The following is a 17558-nucleotide window of genomic DNA, read 5'->3' as shown; positions in this document are numbered from 1 at the left end:
CTGTTTCTCTTTGAAGTCTGTTTCTGAAGTTTTTTTGTTCAATGATAGTGACTTTTAAATCTGTAATAGAATGACCAGGGAGATTGAAGTGTTCACTTACTGGCTTATGTATGTTACCATTCCTGATGTCCGATTTGTGTCCATTTATTCTTTTGCGGAGGGACTGTCCCGTTTGGCCAATGTACATGGCAGAGGGGCATTGCTGGCACATGATGGCATATATGACATTAGAGGATGTGCAGGTGAATGAGCCCCTGATGGTGTGGCTGATGTGGTTGGGTCCTCTGATGCTGTTGCCAGAGTAGATATGGGGACAGAGTAGGCAACGAGGTTTGCTACAGGGATAGGTTCCTGGGTTGGTGTTTCTGTGGTGTGGTGTGTAGTTGCTGGTGAGTATTTGCTTCAGGTTGGGGGGTTGTCTGTAAGCGAGGACTGGCCTGCCTCCCAAGGTCTGTGAGAGTGAGGGATCATTTTCCAGGATAGGTTGTAGATCGTGGATAATGCGCTGGAGAGGTTTTAGCTGGGGGCTGTATGTGATGGCCAGTGGTGTTCTGTTATTGTCCTTGTTGGGCCTGTCCTGCAGTAGGTGATTTCTGGGTACCCGTCTTGCTCTGTCAATCTGTTTCCTCACTTCCCCAGGTGGGTATTGTAGTTTTACGAATGCTTGATAAAGATCAGTGGCACTGCTATGGGTACTCGCATGGCCCCACAGTATGCCAACATTTTTATGGCTGACTTAGAACAACGCTTCCTCAGCTCTCGTCCCCTAATGCCCCTCCTCTACTTGCGCTATATTGATGACATCTTCATCATATGGACCCACGGAAAGGAGGCCCTTGAAGAATTCCACCTGGACTTCAACAATTTCCACCCCACCATCAACCTCAGCCTGGACCAGTCCACACAAGAGATCCACTTCCTGGACACTACAGTACAAATAATTGATGGTCACATAAACACCACCCTATACCGGAAACCTACTGACCGCTATACGTACCTACATGCCTCCAGCTTCCATCCAAGACACATCACACGATCCATTGTCTACAGCCAAGCCCTAAGATACAACCGAATTTGCTCCAACCCCTCAGACAGAGACAAACACCTACAAGATCTTTATCAAGCATTCGTAAAACTACAATACCCACCTGGGGAAGTGAGGAAACAGATTGACAGAGCAAGACGGGTACCCAGAAATCACCTACTGCAGGACAGGCCCAACAAGGACAATAACAGAACACCACTGGCCATCACATACAGCCCCCAGCTAAAACCTCTCCAGCGCATTATCCACGATCTACAACCTATCCTGGAAAATGATCCCTCACTCTCACAGACCTTGGGAGGCAGGCCAGTCCTCGCTTACAGACAACCCCCCAACCTGAAGCAAATACTCACCAGCAACTACACACCACACCACAGAAACACCAACCCAGGAACCTAACCCTGTAGCAAACCTCGTTGCCTACTCTGTCCCCATATCTACTCTGGCAACAGCATCAGAGGACCCAACCACATCAGCCACACCATCAGGGGCTCATTCACCTGCACATCCTCTAATGTCATATATGCCATCATGTGCCAGCAATGCCCCTCTGCCATGTACATTGGCCAAACGGGACAGTCCCTCCGCAAAAGAATAAATGGACACAAATCGGACATCAGGAATGGTAACATACATAAGCCAGTAAGTGAACACTTCAATCTCCCTGGTCATTCTATTACAGATTTAAAAGTCACTATCATTGAACAAAAAAACTTCAGAAACAGACTTCAAAGAGAAACAGCAGAACTAAAATTCATTTGCAAATTCAACACCATTAATCTGGGCTTGAATAGGGACTGGGAGTGGCTGGCTCACTACAGAAGCAGCTTTTCCTCTCCTGGAATTGACACCTCCTCATCTATTATTGGGAGTGGACTACATCCACCCTGATTGAATTGGCCCTGTCAACACTGGTTCTCCACTTGTGAAGTAACTCCCTGCTCTCCATGTGTCAGTATATAATGCCTGCATCTGTAACTTTCACTCTGTGCATCCGAAGAAGTGAGGTTTTTACTCACGAAAGCTTATGCCCAAATAAATCTGTTAGTCTTTAAGGTGCCACCAGACTCCTTGTTGTTTTTGTAGATACAGACTAACACGGCTACCCCCTGATACTTGACAGGAGGAATTGACCTGGACTGTGGGTTCTACCCGAGGGGAAATTCTCTGGGCTGTTCCCTGACCCACATGGTGAATCTCCGAAGCGAACAAACCTGCCAATAAGCACAGGACCCACCAAGATAGAGGAGGAACTTTGTCACACCACTTATACGAAACAGACATTCAATCTCCAGATACAGAGCCTGACCCATAAAGTAATGGTCTGGATTGTAGATCAAGCAAGGCAGTTTCTTGAAATCAACCTTCAAGAATGCAGAAGATATGGTAAAGAAATTAAGCAAACAAAGTATTTAGGATATGCTGTTGTAAAGAATTTCTTAGCTGGAAACTGATTCTAATATCTCTAGTAGGTGAACACCAGTATTTTAAAAAAATTACAGATTATCTTTGTCTTCACTGGAAAAAATTGGTGTGTTTATACATTGAAATAACTAACTCAAGTTAGTGATATTGATGTAAAAGTCTAGTAGAGACAAGGTACTGTAGTTTTTACCTTGATGTAGCTAGTCAAGGTCAACCCCAGATATAGGGCATTGAGGTAACAACTACCTGTGCCTTATCTTCACAAGGATTTTACACTGAGGAGCTATCTTTGAGTTAGATTTCTTGATTTAAAAACACATCCATTTTTTGCAGTGGTGACATAGCCACAATAATATATGTATTAGTTACACGGCTGTCTTGGGTGCAGACTGAGGGTCATCAAACACACTGATGATTTCTGACTTGTGTGACAAAGTCAGGCCGAATGGCTGCAAGAGGGTGGTCCTGTTGGGTTCTGAGAAGTGGGTAGGTGCCAGCCTGCCCAAGGCTAAAGGCCCCTCCCCCAGCCTAACAGGAGGACCCACTGAGCCTGGGACTCAATGTTGGACAACAGAAGAAAAAACAAGGACAGGTGTGAAGGTCAAAGGGTCAAAAGTACGGAACCTGAAGGGAACACCGAGCAGAGAACCCCAGACAGTGCCCACTGCTCCTTGAAGGTGTCAAAGAAGCCAGAGGAACTCTGCCCGGATGCGTGAACAGATGAAAGAACGAAAACAGGCCCCACAGTCGTAGCCCCTCCCCCCCAGCCAATCTCCACTCCCTGGTGTTATAGATGGCCACTTTAGCCATGGCTAGGAGGAGGTGGATGAGGAGGTTGCAAGAGGGTGGTGAAACCAATTTTAGCTCTCATCTATATTTCTTTTTATGAATAAACCTTTAGATTTTAGATTCTAAAGGACTGGCAACAGCGTGATTTGTGGGTAATATCTGACTTGTATATTGACCTGGGTCTGGGGCTTGGCCCTTTGGGATCGGGAGAACCTCTTTTCTTTTACTGGGATATTGGTTTTTATAACCATTCGTCACCATAAGGAGTGGTGCTGGTGGTGATACAAGGGAACTGGAGTATCTGAGGGAATTGCTTGTATGACTTCTGGTTAGTCAGTGGGCTAAAACCAAAGTCCTCTCTGTTTGGCTGGTGTGGCATGCCTTAATAGAAAAGGAACTCCAGCTTTGAGCTGTAACTGCCTGGCTCTAAGCAATTTGTCCTGAATTGATACTCTCAGTTGTGTCCCGCCAGAGGCCGCATCATTACAGGAACACCTTGCTGATCCTCCATCTTTTGCAGAAGGCCAGCGTGCCATCACCCAAACAAAAAATTACAAGACACCAGGCCTAGATGGCATCCCAGCTGAGGTTTTTAAAGCTGGTGGAACAAAACTCCAGCACAAACTTTGCCAACTACTCGATAAAATCTGGACCTGCAAAGAAATTCCACCTGACTTTTTAAGAACACCAACATTGTTTCAATAGTCCAGAAAGGGGACAAATCTTTGTGCGGGCACTACAGAGGTATTGCCCTCCTCTCCATTGCAGGGAAGATCCTTGCCCGGATCCTACAAAACCGCCTCCTCCCCCTTGCTGAGGAACTTCTTCCCGAATCACAGTGTGGCTTCAGGCCATCTTGATGCACAACCGACATGATTTTTGTGGCACGAAAGATTCAGGAGAAGTGCAGAGAGCAACACCAGGAACTGTTCATGGCATTCATTGACCTAACCAAGGCCTTTGACTCTAGCAATCGTGATGCCCCATGGAAGGTGCTGTGTAGGTTTGGCTGTCCACAGAAATTCATTTCCATCATCAGACTACTCTATGGTGGGATGACTGCCACCATTCTGTGCAGTGGCTCAGAGACTGAACCATTCATCATTCGCACGGGTGTCAAGCAGACCTGTGTCATTGCTCCAACACTCTTCTCTATTTACCTTGCCGTGATCCTGATTCTCATCCATGACCACCTTCCTGATGGAATCGTGATTGAGTATTTTATGGATGGCCAATTCCTCAATATTCAACGTCTCCAAACAAAATCTAAAATCATGAGAATTTGCATCACTGACCTTCAGTATGCAGATGACTGTGTCATCCTCTCTCACACAGAGGCCGACCTGCAAAGCACCCTAAATCTTTTTGCAGATGCCTATCACAGCCTGGGTCTCTCTCTCAACATCAGGAAAACCAAGGTACCAGCCCTTACCTGCAAAAACTACTCATCATACTCCACAAATCACCATCAGCAGAGAATCCCTGGAAAGTGTGCACCATATTCCATACCTTGGCAGCCACCTCTCCCAAAAAGCCAGCATTGACAAAGAAATTGAATACAGGATATGCTGTGCCAGCACATCCTTTGGAAGACTATTCAAATGAGTCTTCAATGATAGGGATCTGCAAACTGGCACCAAGATCTTGGTTTACAAGGCAGCTGCCATTTCCACCCTTTTCTGTGTGTGTAAGACCTGGGTAACCTACAGACCATATCTCAAGTGGCTGGAGTGGTTCCAGCAGCGCTGCCTCAAGAGGATTCTCAGGATCAGCTGAGAAGACTGATGCGCTAACATCAGCGTTCTCTCTGCAGCTAACATCAGCAGTGTAGAAGTGCAGGTCATGAAACACCAACTGCGCTGGGCTGGCCACTGTCTATGTATGCCTGACACTCGCCTCCCACAGCAAGTACTCTTCTCTCAGTTAAGTCAGGGAAGAAGGGCTCACAGAGGGCAGAAGAAGCCCTTCAAAGACATGTCTTGATGCCAAAAATGGAGGCATCAATCCAACAAACCAGGAAGACTTGGCGCAGAACAGAACATACTGGTGCCACATCATACACCGAGCCACAGCCCACTTTGAGGAGAACAGACGTGCTCATGAAATGGAAGCGACAAAGGAGGAAAGAAAGGGTGCAACACTCTAGCCAACAACTGTCTCTTCCAACATTACACCCATCACTTCTGTGGGAAAATCTGCAGGGCATGAATTGGGCTCTTCAGCCACCTAAAACCCACCAATGAACCCTCTTGGCAGACTACATCCTCGCACTGAGGGACAGCCGAAGAAGAAGAAGAATTAAAAGCACAGTGCAGGAGGGAAAGCGCAGCAGGAAAATGTAGTTTTTAGCTCTTGATAGGAAGAAAACACATTAATTAGCCATATATAATATTTTGCACTTGAGAGTGGACGGAGATGTCACTAACAAGTAAATATTAAAATGCTATGACTACAAAAGGACAAATTCTGCCCTGATTTACTTCCTAAGGAGTAAATTAGGATTGGCCTCATTTCTAAATCAGAAGAAAATATTAGGTAAAAATATCTTTTTAATCTGTTTGTATAGCACCTAGCACAATGGGGTCCTGGTCCATGCATGGAATTCCTGGGCACTGTGGTAATACAAATAATAAATAATAGTAATAATAAAAATCAGGGTGGATTTGATTTAAATCAAATTGATTTAAATCACTAGGTAGGAAGACTCGATTTAATCATGGATTTCTACATAAAAGTGCATTCTTGTTGGTGATTATAACCTTAATACATATTCTTCACAACTCAGAGATAGATGTAGGTTTCACTTTTAGAAGGTACACACTGTACATTTTTAAAGTGATTTATTTTGAAAACTTTTCAGATTAGTTTTACAGCTATATCAGAAAATGAATGATTGTTTGGTTATTTCATTTACTAAAGGTAATTGAAGCAGATATTTATGAAGTCATTGGGAGGTGAACTATTTTCAATTCAACAGGTTAATCATTAATATTTGGAGGATTTTCTTGCAATGCTGTACTAGGAGGAGAACATCACCAGACAGACATTTAAATTGTTTAACTAAAACAACAACATTATGTATCTGGATTTTTTCTTCAACAGCAAACATAATATTTTAGCAAAATAAGCATATGAATTTTTGAATTTAAACATTCAAGTTTTTTAAAATCAGGTTTGTTTTTGTTAAAATAGTTTTTAACTAAAATAGTTAAATTAAATTTAAAAAATTTACATCGACTATGTCAGTCAGGTCAACATGAGAAACTTAATATTGGCTTCTGCAGCTAACTCAGTCATCTTCACCTTCATTTTCCTGTTTGTTCATAATCTGGAAAAGAAAAACAAGTTTTCCTGCTTTTTCAGGTCCCAAACGATTTCTCAATTTAGAATGAATTAGTCCAAAGGAAAAAAATATTCTTTCTACACCGGCAGAAGAAGCTACTGCTGTTAAAAGTGAGATTATCACTTCAACTGTCTCTGAATCCAAGTGCTTAAGTGACTTCCACCAGTTCACTGATGTGACTTTCTTTAAAACATCATCAGCAAACATATATTTCTTGAATGGTTCACCCTTAGCTCTGAAGTTTATTATAGTTGGCATTATGGAGAGATGATTGCTGGATGTCCATGTCATAGCCTACTCCTCTTCAGCAGTTAAGGTTTGACCCTGGTATTGAGTATTGAGACTATTTGCAAGAAAATGAGCTGGTGATTATTCTTGTCCCTTTTTTTTTTAATGCTTGTAATTTAACTGTCATTGCATATTTCTCTTGTTAAGATCTCACTCAGTTCCTTCCAAATTTCAACAGCGTCAGCAATAAAACAGCTATTTCCCTGCATTTTGTTCAAGGCTACAGAAATAGGCTTCAGGGTACTCGGCATGTGTTCAACATTTCTCTTAAGCCAAATGTTGAGAACTTTGGCTGTGACAGTGCCATCTATTTTCTTTTTCACAATTTTGTTCACAAACTGTCACCAGATTAGGCCAGTTCTTGATATAGTGCTCAAAACAGTCCACTACTGAGTTCCATAGCACGTCTTGTGACAGAGTTAGCTTGGTTCCTCCCACTTTTTTCAGAGCAGCTGCTGCAAAGTGGTTGTTACAGAAGTATTTTGCAATTTCAACAACATTAGCCTTTATTTCTGGAACACTGAAGTCTTTGGCTAGGAGGTGCATCAAATAACCACTGCAATCGTATGTTATTAGCTTGGCCCTCGCTTCTAAATAATTTCTTCTCATCTTGGATACATTTGCAGCATTGTCTGTGACCAAGCTGCGTACTAGACATTTGAAAAAAAAAATTCAGTTTGTTATAGCTTTTACTGCTACTTCTTGTATCAATTGTTTCTGTAAGGAAGGGAGGGATAGCTCGGTGGTTTGAGCATTGGCCTGCTAAACCCAGGGTTGTGAGTTCAATCCTTGAGGGGGCCACTTAGGGATCTGGGGCAAAATCAGTATTTGGTCCTGCTAGTAAAGGCGGGGGGCTGGACTTGATGACCTTTGAGGGTCCCTTCCAGTTCTAGGAGATGGGATATCTCCATTTATTATTTTTTATTATTTATTTCTGTTGTCACACAAGCACATACAACAGGATCATTGTGGACATTGCTCCACCCATCAAGACTCAGATTAACAATTTTACCCTCTAGACCTTTTGCACACTGCTCAATTTCTCTTTCATACACTTTATCCAGCAATTTGCCTGTGACATCTGCTCTGTTGGGTGGACTGTATCCTGGTCTTAATGACTGAACCATGTTAATGAAGTGTGGGTTCTCAATCATACAGAAAGGGGAGCTTGTTGCATAAACAAACTAGGCAATTTTTTCATCAATTACCTCTTTTTGTAATCTGCTGGTTCTTATCACAAACTTATCTATGGTTGTTTCTGGATTTTGGAGATTTTGTTTGTTTGTTTGCTACAGGTGATATACTGTGGCTATGTGATATACATGATGTGACTGAAACACCAGTTTCAGAGTTCTCTGCCAATGATATAGAAAATGATGATCTTGAAGCTAAATAGTCTTCAGAATCCTGTATGTTGAGGATGGATTCTTCTAAACAAAATAAGTCAGTGTAGTTATTTAATTATTATTCCCATACTGCTCATTTAATATTACTCATTGCATTCACTGACACTCAGTACTACTTTAAAGATGAAATTGAAAAAGGAAGATCTGCCAATTTCAGCTATTTATTTTTTATCACAACTGCATCTAAAATGATAGTACCATAGAGTAACAACTATATTTTTTTTGCTCAAACATGAGAATTCAAGAATAGTCTAGAAGGAAGACAGGCAGTCCTTAAAGAAATATGAAATAAAAAAGTTTACCAACCTGAAGATCCTGCATGTTCAGACATGTTCCTTTCATCATCTTCAATGCAGCTTCCTCCTGGGAAGGAATACTTCTTATGATTATGTCATTCGGGAAACCAGGCCTTGCATTTCTTTGTTGCACTGTTTGTATTTTGCACGCATGCATGTCTTACCCACAGGTAGAGGAACTTCATTAAAATATTCCCAAACTGGGTCTCTTTTATGGCCTGCTGGGTATAATAGATCTCAAATCAATGAAGGCTACACTCAGACCTCAAGCGTTCTGGAATATGCTGCTCAAACAGTTTCACTTTTGTTTCTACTGCCTCTCCCTCCCTTCTCACATTTATCTCCAGACTTCTTGTCCAGATCTATTCTGCCCCCAACAATCTTCTATTTATTGAACCTTTTGAAACTTTGCACTTTTAGAGAGGGGTAAGGGATTGACTCTGTGTACACAAATTTGCAGAGGGACAATAGGGTTGAGGCCTGTTATTTCTCACCTCTATTAGGGTTACCATTCGTCCGGATTTACCCGGACATGTCCTCCTTTTTGTTCTAAAAATAGCGTCCGGGGGGAATTTGTAAAGCACTCAAAATGTCCGGGATTTCCCCCCTCCCCCGGCAGAGCAGAGCGAGCAGCTGGGAGGGCTGCAGGAAAGTCCTGGGCTGGACTCTGGAGCAGCTGTAGAGGAGCCGGATCCGCCCTGCATTCTGAGCCGGCAGCTCTCCCCTGCAGCCCGGTCCAGCAGCACTGTGCAGGGCCAGGGACCGGGTTTTGTTGTGCTGGGGAGCGCAGCCACGTGTCCGGCTCGGCTCGCACAGAGCCCAACACCCTGTTCTGAGCAGCAGGGTAAGGGGGCCAGGGGGCAGGAGAAGGGGCAGGGAGGTTCTGGAGGGGACAGTCAAGAAACGGGGGGGGGCTTTTTGGGGGGAGTGGAGAAAGTTTTGGGCAGTCAGGGTACAGGTAGGGGGTAGGGTCCTGGGGGGCAGTTGGGGGGGTCTTAGGAGGGGGCAGTTAGGGGACAAGGAACAGGGAGTCTTAGGTAGGGGGTGGGGTTCTGGAGGGCAGTTAGGAGCAGGGGTCCCAGGAGGGGGCAGTCAGGGGCAGTCAGGGGACAAGGAGCGGGGGGGTGGGGGGCTGGGAGTTCTGGGGGGGAGCTGTCAGGGGGCAGGAGTGGGGAGAGGGATCGGAGCAGTCAGGGGACAGGGAGCAGAGGGGTTTAGATGGGTTGCGAGTTCGGGGGGGGGCTGTCAGGGGGCAGGAGTGCGGAGAGGGATCGGAGCAGTCAGGGGACAGGGAGCAGAGGGGTTAGATGGGTTGGGAGTTCTGGGGGGGCTGTCAGGGGGTGGGGAGTGGTTGGATGGGGCGTGGGAGTCCCAGGGGTCTGTCTGGGGGTGGGGGTGTGGATAAGGGTTGGGGCAGTCAGGGGACAAGAGGCAGGGAGGCTTAGATAGGGAGTGGAGTCCTGGGGAGCAGTTAGGGGCAGGGGTCCCAGGAGGGGGCAGTCAGGGGACAAGGAATGGGGGGAGGGTTGGGGGTTCTGGGGGGGCGGGAAGTGGGAGGGGCAGGGGCGGGGCTAGGGCGGGGCTCCTCCCGTCCTCTTTTTTGCTTGCTGAAATATGGTAACCCTACCTCTATATATCGATTTATTTATTTATTTGCTGTTAACAAGCATGTTATTTCTGGAGACACAAATCCACAGTTTGAGAACTGCAAAACTAAGCATCTCTGATGGTATCTTCTAGACTGAACACTGAATCCCATTGGGTAGATAGAAAGATGAACCTAAATAATCTATACAGAAGCCCCTGGAACCCCATAAGGGTCCCTAATCCATGAACTATTGGAACTCATTTACAAAACTTTTCTTAAACATTACATGAATATATTGTCTAATACTATAGAATTAGAATTTATAATCCCTATTTCATGATGAGATATTTTGAGCTATCTTTAGATAGGGTTTTTTTTTCCTCAAAAAGCATTTTATCAAAAAAATCCAATTTAAATAAAAAAGTCCACCCTGATAAAAATAATCTTTTCACGTGGTATCTAACTATCACAATACACCAGTTCACGAACCTAAGAAGGAGAAATTACTGAGCACAGCTGACAGAGAACCATTTGTAGGGTCCCTGGATGCTCAGTTAAAAGGTTTTAAAACACCTATAATTATTAAATCTCATAATACATAATGTCTGTGTTTTCAGTGTTATGCCATTTTGAAGTGTCAGAAACATAAAGCAAAACAGAGATCTAGTTGAACCAGAAGCATCCAACTCAGCACAAGTGTTAAAGCATTTATGAAGTAGTTTAGTGAAATTGTCTGAACTGGTGGCTATACTGTATAGGCTTGAGAATCTTGTTTCTCAGAGTATGTGTACAGTGCAAAAAAACAACAATCAAAAAACCACTGCAGCAAGTCTGAGAGCCTAGGCCAACTGATTTGTGTTTCCAAGGCTTGCGCTAGGGGCTAAAAACATCACTGTAGACATTCCCAATCGGTCTGGAGTCTGAGCTCTGAGACACACCCTTCTCACCATGTTTCAGAGCTCAGGCTCCCACTCAAGCTCAAACTGCAATTTTTAACCCTGTTAGCATGAGTCCAAACCAGTCCACACAGGCTCTGAGACTTGCTGCCATGGTGGTTTTTTTTTTTTTTTGCAGTGTAGATGTACCCTCAGAGGCCAAGGGTGCTAGTGTTTTTATATGGATTGTGCAGTGATTCTAGGATGGCTTCATATGTTTCAGAGTAGCAGCCGTGTTAGTCTGTATCTGCAAAAAGAACAGGAGTACTTGTGGCACCTTAGAGACATCCCACTTGTAGCCCACGAAAGCTTATGCTCAAATAAATTTGTTAGTCTCTAAGGTGCCACAAGTACTCCTGTTTTTTAAGGCTTCATATGCATCCCAGAACTGGTATCTGAGTAAGTGACTGTGGACTTGTCCACACTTAAAGTGCTACAGTGGCACAGCTGTGCTGTTGCAGCTGTCTCTATAGCACTTCAGTGTAGACACTACCTATGTGCCAACAGGAGGGATTCTCCCATCAGCATAGTAGGTAGTCCACCTCCCCAAGAGGCAGTAACTAGATCGATGGAAGATGCTTCCATCAGTGTAGTGCTGGTCACACAGGGACTTAGGTTGGCTAAATTACATTGTTCTGGGCGGTGGATTTTTCACACCCCTGAACACAGTAATTATGCCAACTTAATTTTCTAGTGTAGACCAGGCCTCTGATTATGCTCAGAGGCTATATTCTGGAATCAGAGAACTAGCCTTGGATTCTAATGCCATGTCTATACTACAGGCCCAACTGTGCTTGGCAGATGGGGGTGTGGGTCTCATTATTAGTTCACTGAAACACCCACTATCAGCTTCTGTATATCCCAGCACTGGTATGTGGATGTGGCTGTAGGTGTGAAGAGACTGAGAATTCTTGTCACTGTTTTAATCCTCTTATGAAATCACTTCAGTGGTGTTGGTTGCTTTTGCAGAAGAATAAGCCATAATTGCATATTTCATTAGGTGCTCCTTCCCATAAGCCCCAGAATGGCTCTGCCTCTTGGTCCCTTTCTATGTTTATGTAGCAACCTGGACCAGATGCCACTAATGTAGAGCTGGTATATTCTGCTCAAGATGGAGCCTACATCCCTCCCCATCCCCCTCTTTTCTTCACTCCCTGTCTTTTTGAGTCTAGGTTTGGACAGACACTGAGAAGTTACTCAGACTTGTGGCTCTCTCAGAGCATTGCATTTTATCCACACATAAGAGACAGGTTCTTATCTAAACTCATGTGACCAATAGGAATAATAGAGATGATGAAAAGGATAACAAAACATGGGGATTAAGAACTTGCATTTCTTTAAGTCTTGACAATCACTCATCAAGTTCTCCCAGCTTTAACCCTCATGGCCTGCACACCACCGTTATGGTCTCACATCTCAACTATCATTTTGACTAAAGTATTATCTATGCTTGGGAATAATTCCAACTCAGCCACTGGCCAGTAATCGTGTGGCTGTACCATGTAGACAAGAGCAAACCAGAGTTGGCACTGATTGAACTAATTAGGATTTATCTCACTTATATCCAGGGGTACACATTGACTAGTTCAGTTGCTGGAAACTCCTTTATGTCTTGGTCTACATTTAGGAGGCAGCACTGGTGCATCGTCATTGATGGCTGAGCTGGGGCCATTTCTGAGTGTGAATGAGGGCTGAGAAGGACTGGGCAGGACTCCCTTTGAAGATCACCACCAGTCAAATGGGTGTTGGGCAGTGGAGGGCCTTCACGTCTCCCGGGACATCATTTAATTTGGGCAAGCAAAAGGCTTTTGGAAGAGCTAACTTCAAAATGTGTCTTGCTTCAGAATTTGGCCATCTTTCCACTCCTTGGCTCAGCTGGACGAAGATTGGTTTGGGAGGGTCCCTCCTAGCTATCAGCTGCAGCTTGAATAAGGTTCAAGGACCAAGGTTTTTAAGGCCCGGCTTGACAAAGCCCTGGCTGGGATGATTTAGTTGGAGTTGGTCCTGCTTTGAGCAGGGGGCTGGACTAGATGACCTCCTGAGGTCTCTTCCAACCCTAATCTTCTATGATTCTATGACATCCTGTTGATAAGAGGATGGGACAGAGGTTGTGAATATTGTAGAGCTCAAGAAAGAAATGCAACAGTATCTATTACCTATCCTGGAGCATGGGGCTTGATTAAATAAGAGCATGGGGGTGTTTGTATATGGGTTTTGGTTTAGGCCCATCTCTAAATCTAATGATACTTCAGAGGCTTAAAGTATTATATTGTTTTACTGGAAACATATCCTAATGTACTTCTCCATCACTGTGGTAAGGATGCAGTGGGGCAGCCAACAAAGGTTAAGGGGTGACTTGATCACACTCTGTAAATACCTACATAAGGAACAAATATTTTGATAATGGGTTCTTTAATCTAGCAGACAAAAAAGTATAACATGATCCAATGACTGGAAGGTGAAGCTAGACAAATTCAAACAGGAAATAAAGTATACATTTTTAGCAGTGAGGGTAATTAACCATTGAAACAATTTACCAACAGTCATGGATTCTCTATCATTGATAATTTTTAAATCAAGATTGGAGGTTTTTCTAAAAGATCTGCTTTAGGAGTTATTTTGGGGAAGTTCTATGGCTTGTGTTATACAGGAGATCAGCGTAGATGATCACAGTAGTCCCTTCTGGCCTTGGAACCTATGAATCAATAGACTCAAGGCTTGCTGGGATGGGAAATGAAGAATTCAACTTCCTCTCCTAAATGTAAAGTCACTTCCCTCCCTGCCCAATAGTGGGAGAGAAATTTAATATCCCAGAAAGCAAGGGATACTGTTCCAGTCATATCGGCCTGTCCTGGAGTGAGGACAGTCATGGGGGATGCCTTGTGGTATTAGAACCATATGATTCTGGGATTCCTGCCACATAATTTGGGTCAGATGTGGATCAGAGGACATGGGGGCCATGATTCTAGCCCATGTAGTTATCAGCACTCAAATACCAGCTGTGTCAGCCAGTCATGCTTTCTTGGTTGTCAGGGGCTGTCCCATATGATGGTGTCCTCAGCAGCAGAAGCCACCACAGTATTCTGCCAGGGCTGGGCATGCAGAACTGGGGTTGTGAGCAACTATAGGCTGACTTCGAACCATTCCAGCGTCATCACTCACTTTAACCTGCAGGTGGTGAGTGTGGACCTAGGGTTTCAGAGTTTGGGTTTTCACATCTGTGTCTTAATGCATTTTCTCATGTTTATTTCTTTGTCCCTTATAAATTATGTTCAAATGTAGCCAACTTACCATTGCTAAGTGTTAACTAAGGAAGAGCTAGGACTTGACCTAGGAATTGTACTGGATCAGACCAATGGTTCATCTAATCCAGTATCCTGTGCCTGACAATGGCCAGTACCAGATGCTTCAGAAGAAGGTGCAAGAAACACATTTGAAAGCTTTGCTCTTTTCCATTCTTTCTGACTCTTAAGCCTCCGTTTAGATTGTAAGCCAATCCTTTGTCTACCTAGCTTCTGGTAGCAGAGTCTGCAGAGTCAGACAAGGATCCTGCTCTGCATGACTCTGGAGACTCTCAGATCCTGGTTCCTCTAACTAACTGCCTCAGTTCTTTGAGTTCTGACTGATTTTTTTTCCTGTCTCTCTCACAGCATCTCCATAAATAGCCTAGTCCAGTCAGGTGCTGGCTGAAAATTGTGGATCTTCCTGGAGCAGAGAACCTCACTGAGAACCTGTGGGGTGGGAGTTTAAGAGAGAAGCTTCTGCTGAAGAAGTCCTTGGTGGCTTTCTACCAGGTAGTCAATCAGCTGGCAGGTCCTCAACGAATCAATTCTGAAGCACTTAGAGGAGAGGAAAGTGATCAGGAACAGTCAGCATGGATTCACCAAGGGCAAGTCATGCCTGACTAACCTAATTGCCTTCTATGAGGAGATAACTGGGTCTGTGGATGAGGGGAAAGCAGTGGCTGTGTTATTCCTTGACTTTAGCAAAGCTTTTGATACGGTCTCCGACAGTATTCTTGCCAGCAAGTTAAAGAAGTATGGGCTGGATGAATGGACTATAAGGTGGATAGAAAGCTGGCTAGATCGTCAGGCTCAACGGGTAGTGATCAATGGCTCCATGTCTAGTTGGCAGACGGTTTCAAGCGGAGTGCCCCAAGGGTCGGTCCTGGGGCCGGTTTTGTTCAATATCTTCATTAATGATCTGGAGGATGGCGTGGATTGTACCCTCAGCAAGTTTGCAGATGACACTAAACTGGGAGGAGTGGTAGATACGCTGGAGGGTAGGGCCAGGATACAGAGGGACGTAGACAAATTAGAGGATTGGTCCAAAAGAAACCTGATGAGGTTCAACAAGTCAAGTGCAGAGTCCTGCACTTAGGACGGAAGAATCCCATTCACTGTTACAGACTAGGGACCAAATGGCTAGGAAGCAGTTCTGCAGAAAAGGACATAGAGGTTACAGTGGACGAGAAGCTGGATATGAGTCAACAGTGTACCCTTGTTGCCAAGAAGGCTAACGGCATTTTGGGCTGTATAAGTAGGGGCATTACCAGCAGATCGAGGGACGTGATCGTTCCCTTCTATTCAACATTGGTGAGGCCTGATCTGGAGTACTGTGTCCAGTTTTGGGCCCCACACTACAAGAAGGATGTGGAAAAATTGGAAAGAGTCCTTCGGAGGGAAACAAAAATGATTAGGGGGCTGGAGCATATGACTTATGAGGAGAGGCTGAGGGAACTGGGATTGTTTAGTCTGCAGAAGAGAAGAATGAGGGGGGATTTGATAGCTGCTTTCAACTACCTGAAAGGGGGTTCCAAAGAGGATGGATCTAGATTGTTCTCAGTGGTAGCAGATGACAGAACAAGGAGTAATGGTCTCAAGTTGCAGTGGGGGAAGTTTAGGTTGGATATTAGGAAAAACTTTTTCACTAGGAGGGTGGTGAAGCACTAGAATGGGTTACCTAGGGAGGTGGTGGAATCTCCTTCCTTAGAGGTTTTTATGGTCAGGCTTGACAAAGCCCTGGCTGGGATGATTTAGTTGGGAATTGGTCCTGCTTTGAGCAGGGGGTTGGACTAGATGATGAGGTCCCTTCCAACGCTGATATTCTATGATTCTACCCATATCCAAATTGAATGATCAACTACAGTGAATGTTGTCTTAATGGCCATTTTTCTGCATTCAGGGCCAGTGTGTGATCTCTGTCACACTTGTGTAAACCCCAAGTAACTCCATCCTAGTCAATGGATTTACACTGTTCTGACTGAGCTCAGAATCTGTCTCACAGTGTATAAGCTGCACTGTGCAGGCCTTTCCTATTATATGGTCTGCATTGATGGAATGCCCTGTATTCATTAAAGGGCTGCACAAGCAGGATGAGAGATGGCATACAAGCAGTTTAAGTAAAAATTCTGGACTGCCTGATGGTCTAGTGAGTAAAATGTTGTACTGTCTTGTAAAAGGCCGGAATTGGGGAGCAATATATTGTCTGTTCCTTGAGCAGGCTGAAACTAGGGGTGTTGTGAAAATAATGCTTAAGAGAGGGCGTAGGTGAGATGGGCAACCTCACTCAGGCCAGCTCAGACGTATGCTGCTGGAACATAGCCAGGAAGACTTGGGACAACACATGTAGGAAGCATCTGATTGAAATGGGGTAAGAGAGATTAAATAGTCCAAAGCGTAAGACTGGTGTCCCATTCAGCCAAACTGGCTGTTTCCATAGACTGGGGTTCTCAAAGGAACCCCAGGGAGTTAAGCACTAGAGCTAGGTGGGAAATGGTTTTCCCATCTCAGGAAAATTTTTGAGATTTGGAAAAACTTTCTCATCTCAAATCGGGGTGAAAACTTAATCTCAAACATTTTTGCAAACTGAAAATCCAAAAAGTGTTTTGGTTCGGGTCTGTCAAAATGTTTCCATTCAATTTTGACCTTTTGACATTTATATTTTTTTTACTAGAATTAATTTCAAAACACAAATCTATTTCAAACCAAGAAACCTGAATTTTTCATTTTGAATATGTCAAAACAGGACATTTTGACAATTTGGAAATTTTTCCAATTTTTTCCTAAATAGGAAATTTTGTTGAAATGGACACTTCCCATAAATGGTTTCAATTTTGACAAATTGGTATTTTTTGACAAAAATATGCTGAGTCAAAACATTCCCAACCAGCTGTTAGGCACTCAACTCCCATTAAAGTTCAGTAGGATTTGAGATTCAGATATCTTATTCCCTGAGGTTCCTTTGAAAATCCTAACCTTTATCACTAGCCCTGGTGTCTGAGGTCCTGCCTGACACACCCCCATGCTGAGAGTAGCAAAGTGAAGGATTCCCTATGCTCTGATGCCTGGTGATATATGCTACTAGAAAGAGACAAAGGAACAAAATAATTTAAGTTTTCACAAGTGGAATGAGTGTTGATGATCTCAGCTCCAGAGGTGAGC

At 44.0% G+C, this 17558-nt stretch overlaps 1 protein-coding gene across 6 annotated transcripts in view; it reads left to right on the top strand.

Moving 5' to 3' along the window:
- CCDC78 (coiled-coil domain containing 78) overlaps nucleotides 1-17558 on the top strand; it is a 90630-nt gene that overhangs the window by 28470 nt on the left and 44602 nt on the right. For 5 of the 6 annotated variants that reach the window (XM_065559735.1, XM_065559738.1, XM_065559736.1 and 2 more), the window contains exon 2: nucleotides 14766-14909. The exons of the other annotated variant lie outside the window; for it this stretch is intronic. The gene's annotated coding sequence lies outside the window, so the exon portion shown is untranslated. The remainder of the gene's footprint in view (nucleotides 1-14765; nucleotides 14910-17558) is intronic. 6 annotated transcript variants of the gene reach the window in all.

Source organism: Chrysemys picta, chromosome 10, assembly GCF_011386835.1.
Source record: "Chrysemys picta bellii isolate R12L10 chromosome 10, ASM1138683v2, whole genome shotgun sequence".
NCBI lineage: Eukaryota > Metazoa > Chordata > Testudines > Emydidae > Chrysemys > Chrysemys picta.
This window is presented reverse-complemented; position numbering and strand designations above follow the sequence as displayed.